We start from the raw sequence: 17,304 nt of genomic DNA on the forward strand, positions 1-17,304 counted from the left end.
CATAGAGATAGATATATATTGTTTGGTATTGTTTCGTGGTATTGTTTTCAAATTTACTTTTACCGCATCAAAAATATATCTAACTTAGGATAAAAATTTTAAAGCTATATTAGCTTAAATAAATTCTGTAACATTTAAGTCTCATCAATTATTGTCATTTTTTTTATCCACCACCTCCGACGTCTTGACAATTTTCGTCTGAATTGGAGGGGAGATAAATCGCTATTTTACGTTATTTCTCATGCAGTATCCTTCTACCCTGTCTGGCATATAAGGGTAAAAAATACGTGTTTGATATTATAATTTTTGATCCCTGGTATCTAAATATATAAAACCCCTATCGTATCAAAATTAATGGTATTGTATTCTTTCTTCCACCGATTGCCTACTATGTAGCATAACTTATTTTCTACTTTTAAGAAGTTTCATTTTAAACCAATTTTATAATATTTAATGCTTTCTCTATTGTGAAGTAGTAAAAGTACTCGAAGTGAAATCACTAGTGAAATGCTTAATTTTATCAAAGAACTGAATTCTTTCACATTTTTGATATATGACATATTTAAACTCATAAAAATGTCTACAAAATACAAAAATAGTTTATTTTTATGCATGTTTTTCTTTCGTGAAAAACCTATGCTACAGTTGCGATCAGTGTTATCCAGGAAATTTTTTTTAGAGTTTCGATTATACTATTAATTTTTGAGGGGTGAATTTCAAAAGCAAAATTACATTAGTGAATTACTATTTTACAATGCAAATTATATTATAATTAGCATATAAATTATATTATAATTCACTTATAAATAATACGAAGTATGTACACTAGAATTATGGCCTGAACATTTAATTAATAAACATTATTCCTCATTATTTTGCATTTCTTTTTTAACTGTTTCTCTATTAATTAGACTAAGGTTTCTAAAACAGACAAAATTCCTTCAAAATAAATAGAACTTAAATTTTTTATGCATTTTTTCATTTCTTGCATTTAACTTCATGTTCGAAATTCTTGCCATTATGGACGCCTTCATTGGTGGCATGAAAAAGATTACCTTCACAAAACTATCTGGAAAGATCATCCAACTATTTCAAAGCTAACAATTGAGATTTTATTCCATTTGGAGATGCAAAATCTCTTTCAAAAGCAGCTGTAGTTACTAGCAGTGTATGAGCAATAGGAATTTATTTCCTAAATTCAGAATGTACAAACGATGTATTTGTCACTCGCTCTACACTCATTGAATGATTATATGAGGGATTATATTTAATTCAACATCAAGGGGGAAAATAAAGTTTTTAACAAAAATTTTACAAGTATTTTCCTTTTTGAGAAGTAAAATTTGAGTCCTGCTCACGAAATATAAACCATGATGCGTGTTGGCAAACTCTTGTTGCGACTTTACTCCTAGCTAGAATTATTAAGTTCAACCTCTGATTTTGATTCTTGCAAAAACAAGTTTTTGAAAATGGCAAGGAAAAATTTTGACCTACTTCTTAAAGGGTAGGGAATAGTAAAAATTGCTCGAAGTGAATAATTCTAATTCTAAGTATAGAATCTTTGCAATTTAACACTTTGACGTAGATGGGATACCGATGTTTCTTTTGTATATTTTTTCGTGTCTCTCCAATTATAAGCAAAACTATATTTTGGTATTTTTTTAATTCTTAAAAACAGTCTAATAATTGCTAAAAAAAATATTTTTAGAGTATTGGAATCATATTTGTGCTAAAATCCAAAAAGGTAGTTTTTTTTCCTTCATATTCAACCAATTATCAATAATTTATTTTGTAAATATAAATGACTATGTTTAGGTTTAAATAAGTGCAAATTTGAAAAATTATAGTTTGGAAGTGAGCCGTGATTGGAAGACTTTACCTTTAAAGCAAAAAAAGTCGCCAGTGTTTCAGGCTATATTTCATAATCATAAAATGTTAAAATGCTAACTATATTTCTCACTTATTTTGATCTTAATTAATACAAAATAATGAAAAACAGAGTGAAAGGTATGTTTAATAAAAATTCTGCGTAAAAGGGTTAAGAACTTAAGTTTCCTGCCTAAACATGAGTCAGACCTCGAAAGATCTTGAAATTTAAGAGACTTTGGTCGGTGCATAGTTTATAATGCATAGATGTCTGTTATGAGTAAAATAAAGACATATATTAAAATTAAAACTAGTTAAAGCATTGGTTGTAATGAGAAAATTTAGGTGAAAAAAAAAACTTTACGACGACTGAGCCCTAAGATATTCAATAATATTTATCAAATATTACACATTAACTAGCTATTACCAAAGGCAACATTTTGCAGCTATTAAGAGACAATATTTAAAAAAAAATTTCATTTTTTTCGCCCCACCTTAATTTCAGCCTCACTGTCTGAAAATTCGAACACCACCCCTAAGGACACAGTCCTCTATGTCCGTAGTAAAGAAACAATTCGAGCCACACACTTGTTGAGTTCTATTGAATGATTGATAAGAGTTGGTCATTCGTGTCTGAAAGTTTCAATGTTAATTCAGATGAGACAGCGTGAACAACAAAGCAGCAGGTTGCACCACGAGGGGATCGCCAGACCCGTTGCCATGGTAGTGACGACGCAAGCAAAATGGCGCGTGCGTAGTTTGGTTTGTTTTGATGATGGCGGACGAGAGTCCTTGTGGAATCGATTGAATGAAGAAAAAAAAGAGGTGAAGGTCGCTTAAGAGGATAAGCTGATCGACTGACCCCGGAATTATCATCACTTAATCTCTTATTCGAACTAAACCATAGACTTGTTAAAAATTTTAAATGTAACTCGAATTTTGATCTCTGAAAGACGAAAACAACATTGTATCTAAAAGTAATTATCGGTTTTAGTTCTATTAGAAAATTAGAGTAGCTAAATTTTTTGAGTAAGGATAAATTTTAAATAACACGTAAGTTCCAAAAGAGGATAGGGTATACTTTGTTCTACGTAGAATGAGGCAAAATCAACTTAAATAAAGCACAAATAAAGAGACAGAAATGGACTTACTATAGTTTCACTAAGGAAGCTATTTGTCTATGGAACACAAACTAACGTCCATTGTGTTTTATTCACGTTGTTTGTGTTTTATAAAACTTTCGTTAGATACAATTTAAAATTTTTTGAATTGTTAAATATTTAGATTAAAAGTACATTATAAAACTTTAAAAAAAAATAATAAATGAAGTACGGTGCTCAAAATAAAGTAAAAAAACGGATCACCCTGAATAATTTTTGATCTAATGATCGGATCTTCACTCAACCTTAAAGGTTTGAAGGGGTGACCGCAAATATGTTAATTTATTAGTGCGGATGAAATTTTAAATTACGAAATCAAACACAAAAACGTACTTTTTCTGAATAAACATACGTTTTCTGCCCCCCAAAATAATAAAAAGTAGCCGCAATCTGGACAGTATGGTCCCCAGAGTTTGAACAGGATCCAAAGTTTGAACCCCTTAATGTTAATTTTAAGTTTTACGTATTTCGCCATATCTCTAGAATTTTTTAAGTGTGTAGAAAAATGTTTGCACACAATTATAAAATTCGTTTATTCAAAGATAATTTCATACAAAATATAACTTTTAGTAAATATTTATTATTTTATTTAATAATAGTCGAAAAAGTTTTGAATTGCTAGATATAAAATTCTTTACATCATTTTAAAGGATGTAATTTTCATGACGAAATACAAAATTTGAACGAAATAGATTGAATAATTCTTAAGAAATTGAATTTTAAAAATACTGCTTCTTTAAAGTTCAATTTCTCAGGAACTATTCAATCGATTGCGTTCATATCTCGTCTATTAAAATTACATTCTTTAAAATGATGTAAAAAATTTGATACCTTACAATTAAATTTTTTTTATTATTATTAATTACAATAATAAAAAAATAATAAATATTTTCTAAAAGTTATATTTTTAGGGAATTATCTTAGGATAAACAAATTTTATAGCTGTGCACATGATTTTTTTAATTCGCTTAAAAATTTTTCAAGATTTGGAGACACAAAACATAAAATTAACACTAAGGGGTCCAAACTTTAGACAGCTCTCCAGACCAAACTTTGGGGACATATTTTCCAGATTGCGGCCACTCCCTATATTTTGGGGATCTGAAATCCGAATCCATCGAAAAAAGGTATGTTTATTCAGAGAAAGTACTCTTTTGTGTCTGATTTCGTAACTTAAAATATCGTCTGCACTAAGGTCAAGGAGGTGACCTTAAATTAGCATATTTAAGGTCACCTCCATGAGTCATTAAAATTGAGGCCTAGAACGTGAAGATCCGATTAATGGATCAAAAGTTTATCAGGGTGGTCCGTTTTTTATTTTGCGCACTGTACATGAGGTTTGTTCGAAAAAGTATCCGACTCAAATGTGTAGTAACCTTATAAACTAAGTTTGGAGTGTTAGGCTTATCGTCTGTTTGACCAATGGCTCATGCTAAAATTTTCTCACGACCGTAGCACCACTCAGTCGACACTAGACCGCCAAGGAATAAAGTCATGTTTGTAATCTCTAATCTAATTAATTTTTTCTGTAACTGTTGTTGCCGCCCCTTGTTACGTATAGTGTTTTAAATCTTTCGAATCTTTTTAATCATTTCGAAAAAAAATAGACTAAAAATGTAATCTAAGAAAAAAAAAACATAGCTTAAGTAGCAACACTAATTTCATATTTAACACTAGGCTTACGAGACGCGTCATTTTGACGAATTTCGAGTTTTGTAAGGAAAATTATAAAACCGGTTTGAATTTTTATTTTATCTCTTGTAATGACTTTCAACCATTGATCGAAGTAAATATATATTGTAGGCTATTTTCTTCAAAAGCGTTGAAATATTGAAATTCTCTATGTGGTATACCTCTCTCTACGGATATGCGTCAGTTTGACGCGATCGACAAAATTTTGAGTAAACAAGCAATTATCACATCAATAATAAATAGGAATGTACCGACAATACTTCGATTTGTTATCCTATATCGTTATCTCAAATAAAAAAAGCGATTAACAACTGTTGCCGATTAGCAATAATGGAAAGAACAAACGCAGAATGTCAATTGATGTCAGAGTGTCAGATTTTGAAGGTTTCAGTTGCTTAGTTTGAGTATTGAAACCTAAAATACTAGAATATTTCATAAATATATATCTCACATCTTCATTTTTTTTCTTATAGTATACAATTACATTGGTTTCTAATTGCAGAGATGCCAACAGCTCCGGACCCACCAAAATAATTAAAAGAATGGTAAATAACAACTAAGTAAGTTTCGAAAATATAAAGTGGTGAATTATATAAGACTACGAGTTATTTAGAAATAGTGGTGGATAAAAATCTACTGAATTGAATTTATTAAATTAAGAATCACAATTATATGTGTTCTTTCATACGTCAAATTGACGCGTGTTCGTAGAAATAGGTATATAAAAAACGTCTATAAATCTTGTGATGTATTGGTTCATGTGTCAAATTGACATGTGTTCGTAGAGATAGGTATATTGTTTGTTTATTGATACCTCGTCCCGCCCTATTCAGGGCACACGAGAGTAGAACAAACATTCTACAGACAAAACATACATAAAACACAAAAAATTACATTTGCAGCAAGTATAAATGACATATAAAGAAAAAATTAAAGTATGAAAATATTTACAACATTAAATGCAAAGGCATAGTGAAATGCCTCAAACAAATGCATATTTTAGAATTTTGAAAGAATAAATGCAGAGCATTGCGACATCGAGATACGCATAAGAATTTTGATACACTTGTTAAGTACAAGAAAGTAAATGTAGATTAGTAACTGGAAAACATAAGTAGATTATTTTGACAGCTGTCGAAAGTGTAAGGCTCTCAAGGAGGCTGGATAGCAAGAATTTTGAAAGAAAATATTAAATAAATAAAAATAAAAAATAAGAGTCAGCTACAAAACGTCTGCAATGAGGAAAAAGTTTATAAAGTTTCTCTTGCGATAGGTATATTCAAGAGACATAAGTGAATAGATTGAGAAGTGGCAGAGAAGTTATAGCTAGAAGGTGGTAACATTTAATAATCATTAGAACGAGATCGTAATTCAAGAAGGGCCTGGCGATGCGCAGGGCAAGTGATGTCTGAGGCTTGATGATAAGGATTATGGCTGGTTCCAAAAAAGGTATTGGTGTGCCAACAGTTGATGCAATATTTTTCGCCGGAGTGACATTCATTTGTGTGATGGTCGCCTCCGCAGTTAGAGCAAGTGGCGAATTCTTGAGGGCGAGAGTGGGTGGAATGATCAAGACCTTGACACCATGAGCAGCGTCGAAGTAGAATTCTTTTTTTGACAATGCATCTGTTCAGGCCTATGTAGATGTGTTTTGTCCTCAGGAGTTGTTGAGCAAGTTTATGCGATACATTGACAATGAGATGTTTCTTGTCAACATGTTTTTTGTGAGGTATTGACTTTGTGTAGGTGATGGTATTATTGTCAAATGATGATTCACTGAAATGCTGGAGGATGTTGGATATACTGTTGCCATCAAAGAGAGCTGGTGCATTCAGAATTATAAGTGAGGTAAGGCGTTGTTCTTTGTCGTGGAATTCGAGCTTATTTTTGATGCTAATTGTTAATTTAGTCTTTGCCTCATGATCGTGAAGCTTAATTTCGACAAAATTCTTTGTCTTGAAAACCTTCTTCACAATTGGTAGCGTTGTAGAATCATTTATGATTTTGATGATGTCATCACCAGATCTGTCGTCTTCATAGAGATAGGTATATAAGAAACGTCAGTAAACCTAGTGATGTATTGGTTCATGTGTCAAATTGACGTGTGTTGGTAGAGATAGGTATATAAGAAACGTCCGTAAACCTAGTGATGTATTGGTTCATGTGTCAAATTGACGTGTGTTCGTAGAGATAGGTATTTAAGAAATGTCCGTAAACCTAGTGTTAAAATCCCCACACCCGAATTATGCAAGGTTAAGTATTTGTATAAATGCTACAAAAAATTCGTTTCCCAGAGTAATTTCCTGATTCCAAGTACTCTTTTGTACTGCTTATATTGATCTTACTCTTTACATTTAAAGCTGTTTAAAATTTACAATACATAGTTATTCCAAGGATTTTTACTATTTAGCTAGCTTAAGTGTCATCGAACTTTTGTCATATAGCTAATTTTTTTTCAAAACTGATCGATGGATGTAATTAGAACACTTAGAAAAATATTTTTTTACCCCAATAGCAATACTTCTATACCCCATACAGAGAGCAGAGTTTCTTTGACGAAAATTTAATTTATGCATTCGCAGACAATCTGAAAATGATTGCGATTTTGTTGTTGAGAAGAAAAAAAAATTATTAATATTACAGAGTCATAAAAAGAAGTGCAATATTAACAACAACAAATAGTCATGGATATTTATTATATTCGTAAAAATAAAGGTATGAAGATACATCAGCAAATTCTAAAAGAAGAAAAAAGATGATTTAGCTAGAAGTTTTATCCCTGGCATTTTTCGCTCACCGGAATACAAAATCGGAAACAAAACTGATAGCTAGTCATACATTCCAAGTATTTGACAATCAGAAAAACGAGCAACGAAAAAAAAAGACATTAAAATACAGAGAAATTCATCCATAAAGGATAAACGTACCGATCAACCACATCTGTTTTCTGATGCTATAAATAGAAGAATCGGTCCCGTGAGAATCAAATCGTATCCATTTCAGAACTCAAAAATGTGTCAAAATGGTCCAAAATGAATTCTTTTTCTCGTGTTTTAGCTGCAAAATATTAATGGCGAAGAGTTTCTTCGATGATTTATTTATAAACCACACATGGACTTTACAGACAGGAAAAGTTAGGCTACTAAAATTTGAACAGTTGTGTATTTCATACACGTTTTAAATATTTCTACATCTTTTTTGCATTTTTACGGACAAAATAATACGTATATATTTCAAGAAAACTTATATAGAGAACACGGATGGTGTTGAAAATAAGGAGTTATTCGTATTCTTAAGTAGTTTCACTGACAGCAGATATGTTACAGCTTGAGAGGACGCTATATTACGGGAGAAACTTTTTATAGCAAATTCTCTTTCACCTCTGTTATTAATTTAAAAAAAAGAAAATTGTGAATTCAGGTGAAAAATATTTCCCTCAGGGGAAAAAAAATTTCAAAATAGGGTAAACCAACCAGTGAAGGAACACTACCCAGTGAAAGAACATTTCACATATATTGATTAAAAATAAGAATTTGAAAGTTTTTCTTTCGATTGATTGGTAACAATAGCTTACTGCCAAACAATAGGAAGTCATCTAGCAATGTTTTGGATTACCTGATCAAATAGACTTCTCTGGAAAAAATTTTGAATTTGTTATTATCTCTGAAACACATTGTTTCTTTGAAGAAATTATAAGATGAGTGTTTGCTTTTATATGTTTGAAGTGGTATTAATTGCATGTAATAGTTTTATTTCTCTCACTGTGAAAAAGAGAATTCAAAATATAGTTATTGAAGTTACGTTTTATTATTTTTTTTAAAGCATCATAGTATAATAAAGTACTGAGATACCCAAGTAGCACAGGGATATTGTAACAGCTTTAGTTTACATCGACCGACATTGTCAATATTGGCGAAAATCGAAATTGTGTGTACGATATTGTACGATTCCCGTCGATTTCACATTAAAAATCTNATTACAAAAAAAAAGTTAACATTTTCCAAGTATTTATATGTTATAATTTCAAGAATAGGCTTGTTTTTAAATATTTGTATGGCTTATAAATTCAAAAAGAGCATTAAAAAATAACCAAAATTTAGTGTTCCTTTACTGGGTGTTCATTCACTGGTAAAAGCTGTTCCTTCACTGGGTCTTCTTACTACTTGTTATTTGAACCTCCAAAACTTTAAAACTATATTATGTAAGTTCTCGACAATTTTTTTTTACATAATTTGCAATTAGTAATAAATATGTTGACATTGTCATTTAACTAAAATTACGAATTTTGAAATTAATAAGATTTTTTAAAACGCAAGCGAAGCTTAAGTGTTCCTTCACTGGTTAGTTTACCCTATAATGCAAACTAATTATTTGAAGAGAATTTCTCCCTTGCGTAATCCTGAGTTATTTCCTCATAATTTATTTTCCTTTTGATATTTGAAAAATTCTTTGCAGTATTTGAAACTTTATGGTTTGGCCGAACTCACTTTTCTTTCTTTTAAATTAGTAAAGGAAGTGAAAGAGAATTTGCGACGAAAAGTTTCTCCAGTGGTATGGCGTCCTCTTAAGCACAAAAGCCGTTAATATGAATATTACCGAGCTCATCTGAAGATTAACTAGTGTAGTGAGTCTAAATACGGAATCATGAGCTCTCCATAATTTACCTACGTAATATTAACGATTTCCGTGTAGTTTAACCCTTTAACGATCGGTAAATTTGCAAGAACACGGTCATAAAAGTGCCTATTTTGCCAAATACACGTATTTGATTAGTGCTGACTTTTAGTTTAAAATAAAATAACTATCTACAATTACCTTAAAATTATCCTGGTACTGCCATCTGGTGTGTAAAATGGGAAATAAAATGTTTTCCGGGCAAAAGTAATTAATTAGTTTTATTCATGTTGACGCGTTACAAGTGAACACTCCAGCCCAGAAATTTCACGGGAGCGAGAAATAGAGGGCGAAACCTCACCCAGTCATTTTCACGGGAGTGAGGAGGAAGGGGTTAAGTTCAAAAGTTTGTTTTCTCATCAAACAATCAACTGATTAGTTGATTGATTGATTGCATTGACTTGATTCTTTAGATATTGAAAAATAAATAAAAAATATGTTAATAATATTTTAAACCGTTTGACTCTTCGCATTATAGTTTTTAAACGGATTGATGATTGACTCTATCAACTAACGTGTTGATTACAGTAGCTTGAGGTTTTAGCTAGCGCAAATAAGTAACATTATGTTAATTTAAGCGTTCAGAAACCTTACTGTTGTTCCAGAGAAGATCTTATTTTCACTTTAATGAGTGCAAGGTAAGTAATGTGCAGTTTACCTAGGTAGTTTGAAAGTTACCTAGGTAATCTGAGAGATTAAGCAATTTTTTGATCCTTAGTTAATCTCAGCATTAACTAGATAATCCATAGAATAACTGGACTTCACCACTTTAGCGGGAATAGATACAATATCCATGACAAATTTTACTGGAATAAGCTATATTCTTTAAAAATTGGTTCAACGTTGAAGCATAACATCAGTACCTTGAACTAAAATACGATTCAAATTTGCTACAACCTTTAATACAATGTTCCCGTTAAAATTGAACCACAGTATAAAGGATTTAAGTTTCGGAGGATAATAATATAGTTCAGCTTAGATCTCTATTAATTTTTAAAAAAATTTAGTCGATTCATGAGATTAAAACGATTGTAAGATAAAATTAGATCATAGTAAGGTAAGTTTTAAGATGCAGTACCCTTATACTAGTAGCAAAACTAGATCATGAGCATTCAAGTTTACATTTTGTTACATTAAGATTCGGAGCTCGATAATTTATTTATTTACCTCTTTAATAGCAAGTGTATTATTGCGCGTAAGACCTGATTAGTAAATTTTCATATAATTAAAATAAGTCTCCGAATAATAAAAGAAATTGTGGTTCAACTACGGCAACGAAACCTTCGATAAAATTATATTTCATGAAAAATTTTTAATCAAATTAAACGAGATGGAAAGCCTAAGAGTGTGAAAAACGTTGTTTTAATAATATGTTAAAGTGTTTGTGAAATTTTATTCTAATCGTTATGACGATGTGAATGATACAATTCTTAGGAATATGTTTCATCTTGTATTTGTTCTTTTTTTTTTTTTCAAAAAAGAAATCTTCCGTTACTGGAGTCTTTTTTTTCTTTCTTTTTTTCAAAAACAAGATAGTTTAGTCTTCCACAATATGAATATTTTTTGAATTTAAAGACAAATCACAGTGCCCTATGTAAGAGAGGAAAAAATATCCTCTTGGCTATAAACATGAACAGGGTGTTCCAAAATTTCACCAACAAATTCGAAGGCGGGATAAAAAGCATCAAGATGAAAACTTAACATAGAATATAAAGTCGAAAACTACTTTGAGATGATGAAAAGCCCGAAAACTCCATGCAGGTTTAGACAAACTACAAAATTGCTGACTACTAAGAGATTTATTTAATTATTATATGAATTATTAGAAGTGACGTTCATAGACATCATTCCAGTCTACAACGATGCGAAAACGATTCCCTGACACTCTCGAAAATGTCAGGGGTGTTTAAGGTAATCTCATAGAAAAATATCAAACGGATTAAAAACCGGCGAACGCTTTAAAGCCAATTAAACACAAGCGCCTAATTTAGGTAGGACAAACCTTAATTTACCACTACCTTTCGTCTGCTCTATATTTATGCGAATTTCACCCTCCAAATGTGGTTTGCGGTTATTCTATGATAAGTTTTTATTCACTTGATGCTATTTACCATCCCACTGAATTTGTCGATCGAATTTTGGAGCATTCGCTATGTACTACCACTTTTTTCATTAGTGCAATAGTTGTAGTGAGGCATTAATGTTCTAAGGAAACTGTTTTTAAATCGGATAGTTGCATTTTGAAAAAATATAAAACGTATATTATTTGATAATTGTTCAGTGTTTTTACTTTGAAAATGGTTTATAGGATGTATTTATTTTACGTCATTGATTGGTGCATTTATTTTACTTTAAAAATGATGTGTTGTATTTTTCTTAACTGATGTCACAGATTTCAGAAAAGAAGCCAATTCTGGTTTCACATCTGAGAACAAATCTTTCCTGAATATACACAACTGATCAAAGTGATGACTTCTTTTTCCTTATCATTAAACCAGTGACCTATGTGCCAATGGACTCTCTGACAATTCTTGGCTCCACTGTGTACAGAAAGACATTTGCAGATGCTTTTTATCACAAATATCCATTCATCTCACATGTTTAATTTCATTAACTTATTTTTTCTACAGACGCGAAAAAAACAACGCCGGAATACAAAGCGAAATGGCTTCTATTGTTACTACTGAGTAGTTATGATCCATGTCCTAACATTTCATATAGCATTTGCGTTTGCTTTTCGTTAGTCAACAACCAAACGAAGCTTACCAGAGTTCCAAAAGAATCGTTAAAATCAAATAGCACATGAAATTAACATAGTTTGAATCGGAAAATTCCATTATAATGAAAAATTCCATTAAACGAACGTGCAAAGCAAGTACTTCGCAATCGTTTCATCGATTGATGTTCGTAAAAATATTGCTATAAACGAAAACCAAACGCAAATGTCGTCATCCTTTCATGACGTGCTTTTGTACATAGGACCTTAAAACCTCAAGAGTGTCTTCAAGTGAGTGATTCGTACAGAGCTGTATATCTCCACAAAACTGTGACGTCGAACTTAACTAGCACAAATCAACCAATTCCAAAAATGAATCACAAATGGATGCAGTGAATTTATTTCACTTCAAGATTCCAGTGAAACTAGTCGAAGAAGCAAGAACTGAAACAAAGTAAACTCATTTTGCCTGGAAAAGGCAAATTAAGGAGCTATTTAAATAGACTATTTAAATATAAATATATATATATATACTTTACCAATTGAGAGATCACCTAAAATTTCTTCTTCAAACTAAGCTAAGTCCTGTATTTTGAAAACAATAGCTGCGTTTCCACACTTGGCTGATTAATACTTTACCACCCTTTTTAATCATCCACCTCACAAAAGCAATATTTCCTTCAAATCTTTTTATACATCTTTAACGATGTCTAATCTAATATCTTTTACAACATTTTCTAATTTTTAAAAACTTTATTAAAAATCCGGTTATGGTTCAAGACAGAGGCTAAAATAAGGTAGACTTTATTTTCATGAAATATTAACCCATTAATGTCTTGTGTCCCTTTTTTAGGGTCAATACTAAAAAGTGTATAAGCTCACCAGAATTTGTTGACATGAAATGTTTTTCCAAGACAGTTACGGTTCAAGACAAAAAGTAAAATTTAACAGAATTAGTAGATTCCTCATATTATACAATATCAACCCTTTTAATACGTCACAGTACGAAAATTGCGTCATGGGTCCACATGATTTTTTTTTCCACAGAAATTACTATCAAGCAAACATTTCTTTCAATTTTTATTATTAAGTACATATCAAGAGTTGGGTTAATAATAAATTTATTTTCTAGCTTTCCGCACAGGGTATTTTTTATGATTTTTCAGGCATTGACTTGACGTTTAATATTAAGATACAAAATGTTGCTTAAAAAAAAAATAAGAGCTGAGCATTAATGTATCAATTATTAAAAAAATTGTCTGCTTTACTGTGATAGCGTTATACCGTAGACAAATTCAGCTCGTTTGCTTAAAATGAATTATTAACAATAATAAAACTTTTTTTTTCAATAGAGTTATTACATAATTTATTATGAAACCTTAATGTAACTATAACCGGATGATGTGCTTAATGCTTTAACGTTAGACCTAAATGTCATAATAAAAAAGGCATTTTAGGGGATCTCTTTAAAACGAACTTATTGTCTTTTATGCTCATACAAAATATTATATTAACACATAAAAAACAATGCGTTCGCTTTAACTTACGAAAGGCGTAGAAATAAAGTAAAAAAAATAATAATAATACGCCACCTGTTGTCACACTGTGATTGTTATCAATTTATGACATAAATTTATAAATTCGCAGAAATTCTATGTTAAATTTCCTTTCAAAGGTTTAAAATTATTCCACAGTATGGCAACGGGAATCTGAAACTTGCCCGTACATTTTGTCATGGGCAAGTTTTCACAAGTGCTCTTATTCTAGTTCTAATCTCGTTAAAGCAGGAGAGTGGTTGAATGGTTGCTAATGGAAGTATGTTAAACTATAAGATGGTTGGCTATGGATAGACTTCAAGAGACCTAGTGCCTAAGGAATGCTAGATAATGTAGAGTACTGCCGATGACGGTTTAGACTAAACCTAATTCATATACTACAACCATAATCATTTCAAGAGATAAAATAAAAATCATCAAAGCTGTAGTTGAATTTATAAAGAGCAGGGCTTGAAAGATTAAAAACCTTTTATTGCTTAGAAAAATTTCTAGAATTCGCTAGATCTATTTAGCTATAATAGAATCGCCTGTAAAACAGCAAAATTTCTATTTACACAGTTTTAATCAAAATTAGGAGATAGAACTAGAACTTTTCTTCGCAAGTTCCATTCGCCAACTCGCTAAATCCATACTTTTTTAGAGACGCACATTGTTACTCTAAATATCCAGCTCAAAATTTTAGAGTCGTTTTTAAGTGAATACTTATTGAAGAGATTTCAAGCCCTGGTCGCATTATCAAATATAATAGTAACGTTCAGTAGCATTAGCTCTAAACTTAAAAACGGATCATTAATCTTATACATAAGTAGAAGATAGATTGCTAAATATTAGAAATTTCGGTGTAGCTTAATTGATCATTCGCCAGAATAGGGTTCACTGTTCCCCTTCCTCGAACAGTCTTGGCTCAGTTGAACCTGCCATCTTACTATAAACGCTAACTGCTTATTAAAAAAAAAACAATGAAATTAAATGATCGAAACAAAGAAAAATAGGTTAGGTTTTAAAGAAAAAACGAAAACAAAACCAAATAGCTCATATGTATAATGTCGGGTCTTGGTCATCATACCAGTAGCATCTAGGAGAGTCAGTTTTCAAGAGTGTTGTTACTCAAAGCTTTCCGTCTCCAAAATTAGTTTAAATAGAATCAGTTACGCGTCCAAATAAAAAGTAGCTCCATCCAAGGAAATAAGCTAGCAGGTTTCAGACCATTTTTTTCTGAAGACTTAACTTCTGCCTCTGTCAGTGCTATTCTATTTTAACGAAAAATCCTGGAAATTGAAATGGGAACAACTGCTAACGGAGCTGCTGAAAAAAAGGAGCGAAATGAGATACTGTTCTTCCAGAAATAGTTTAGTTGAAAAATACAAGTATTAACATTTTAGAAATTCTTAGGAAAAAATATTTGTATTTCTTAAAATCATTTATTCCTAAAAGATCATAAAAGAAATAATAATTGTATTTGCAAATAACAGCCTTTATTTACAAGAAGTTTGTTTGCTATCAAATATAATTGAATCTTATCATTTCTATAAAGATAAATATGTAAAAGAAAACCTTATAGGAAACAAAATTACTTAGTTCAATATGAAAACATCTTTACTATATATCCTACTAATTTCTTGATATCTGTGATATTTATAGAGCTGAATGGGAGCTTTGAAGAAAATGCATCTTTGATAGATAATTTAATCTGCTTTTTACTAATTAGATTTAAAATTATTAACTTGATGCACATAATTTAGGCTCCGAATAGCATAAACTTGTAATTTAGCGAATTTCAAAATGAATATACTTGCATTTTTCAAACCTTTCATGTATCGAAGTAATTGCACATAGAAAGAATTAAAGATTAGATGCAACAAAAGTAAAGTATGATATTAGAAGGAAGTCTTTAAAAAAAAAAGTAACTATAGAGGTTTGTTCTTTATATAAGAATAAGATTGCTTTTCAGGAGATATCAAAAGCCTTCATAAACTATATAACTAAAATTAATTACCTAGAAATATGAGTATAGTTTAGAACTATTAAAATAAATTATATGAATAAGTAATGCTGCAAGTTCCGTCCGATACAAAAAAATAGTAAATAAATTATTAAAAGTTTTATTACTAATAATAATATTGTTAACCTAAAGGTATTTAAAATTTATATATTTTTAATTTCATTAACTCAAAAATAAAAGTTAAAATAATCAGGTAGGATTTAGTTAGAATCGACAGGAAAGTTCCTGATGAATTATAAAAATAAAACCTTTTATTCACCTTTCAAAATAAGATAATGTATGGAGAATTCTATGGGTAACAGGCTGACATTTGAAAGCAACTGAATAGGCATTTATGAAATTGGGATTAAACTATATCACATTTTCCAAAAAATATTAATCATATCAATTAACAATATACCGTTAACTGAAACTAAATATCCGTGTACAAGCCAGTCTAACAGCTAATATTAGAAAAATTATAAAGACTGCCTAAATATCTAAACCTAAATATCCTGAATTGAACATAAATATCTATTTAAATTTCTTTCTTAAAGATTTATTATTTTAGCTATATACAGAAAAATAACTAAACCTGCTTGAATGGCTTTATATTATAATGGCTATAGTATATTTTCATATACTTTGTTATTTTTTAAATATTAGTAACAAGAGCTTCATTTCTGTTCAGCAGGTCTAAAATTCAGTTAGTTTCATGAAATTAGCCCTAATACTTAATTTCATCAGACGATATACCATCAACTGATTTTATTTTGGGGACACATTTTAATCCCAAATTCATGAATAAAAAATGTCATCCAATTACTCATAAAACTGCCTCATAAAATTCTACTATTCAAATTTAAACTTATGTTTTTTCTGACTTTAACCCAAACACGGTTGGAATACCTGTAAAAGTTTTAAAGAAGACGAGTAAGGTGAAAGCTCCAAAATGATCAACGAAGCAGGTTGAACCGACCGTCCTGGTGCTAATTGTTTTGCCACTTGCTTTTGTATAAGAAAGTTTTGCCACCCTTTACAACTTTGTAAAAGAGCATAAACTTGTTTGATTTCTGAGGTTGCATATACAATTAATTTGTTTTCTTTGCAAAATGTGATATACTTATGCAAACATATCCCAGAGTATAAAAGAATATTCTTTGTGCATTCTGCAGTTGATTCCCCTTTGTCTCAGGTTAGGGTAACTGTTTACCCAGCCGTTGCCGCACCAAACCACTCTCCAGGATTGTAGAAGCGCGCTCAATAAAGTTATGTTTCATTTTATCTTGTCTCAATTTCTTCCTTTTTTTCTCCACACTATCAATTTAAGTGATAAATTATTAGAATCTTTTTTTTTATGTTTATATATAGTCCTTTTTTCCCACAATTCTAACTGGTGTAATTTCAAACAAGCATCTTTGCCTCCAAAAAATTCACATAATGTAACATTCACTAAAATCTTCTTAAATTCAGTACCTTTTCCCAAAATCGTTGTCAACAAAATCAGATAAACATCTTTTCTTACAAGAAAGGCATCTAAAAGGTATCCATTCCTTTTTCTTTCCCTTTAGGTACCATAAATCCATCCAAAGCTGTTTGTAACTGGGAAAGAGAAAAAACTGGTACTGAAAAACCATTTTATTTCTACCTTGCTTTTGC

The 17,304-nt window shown here is 30.6% G+C and overlaps 1 protein-coding gene across 2 annotated transcripts in view; it reads left to right on the forward strand.

The window, feature by feature from the left end:
• Positions 1 to 16,929, forward strand: part of LOC107445685 (potassium voltage-gated channel protein Shaker) — a 237,248-nt gene extending 220,319 nt beyond the window's left edge. For both annotated transcript variants that reach the window (XM_016060152.4, XM_043039400.2), the window contains exon 3: positions 11,785 to 16,929. The gene's annotated coding sequence lies outside the window, so the exon portion shown is untranslated. The remainder of the gene's footprint in view (positions 1 to 11,784) is intronic.
• Positions 16,930 to 17,304: the final 375 nt, after the last annotated feature.

This window comes from Parasteatoda tepidariorum, chromosome 3, assembly GCF_043381705.1.
Source record: "Parasteatoda tepidariorum isolate YZ-2023 chromosome 3, CAS_Ptep_4.0, whole genome shotgun sequence".
In the NCBI taxonomy this organism is placed as follows: Eukaryota; Metazoa; Arthropoda; class Arachnida; order Araneae; family Theridiidae; genus Parasteatoda; species Parasteatoda tepidariorum.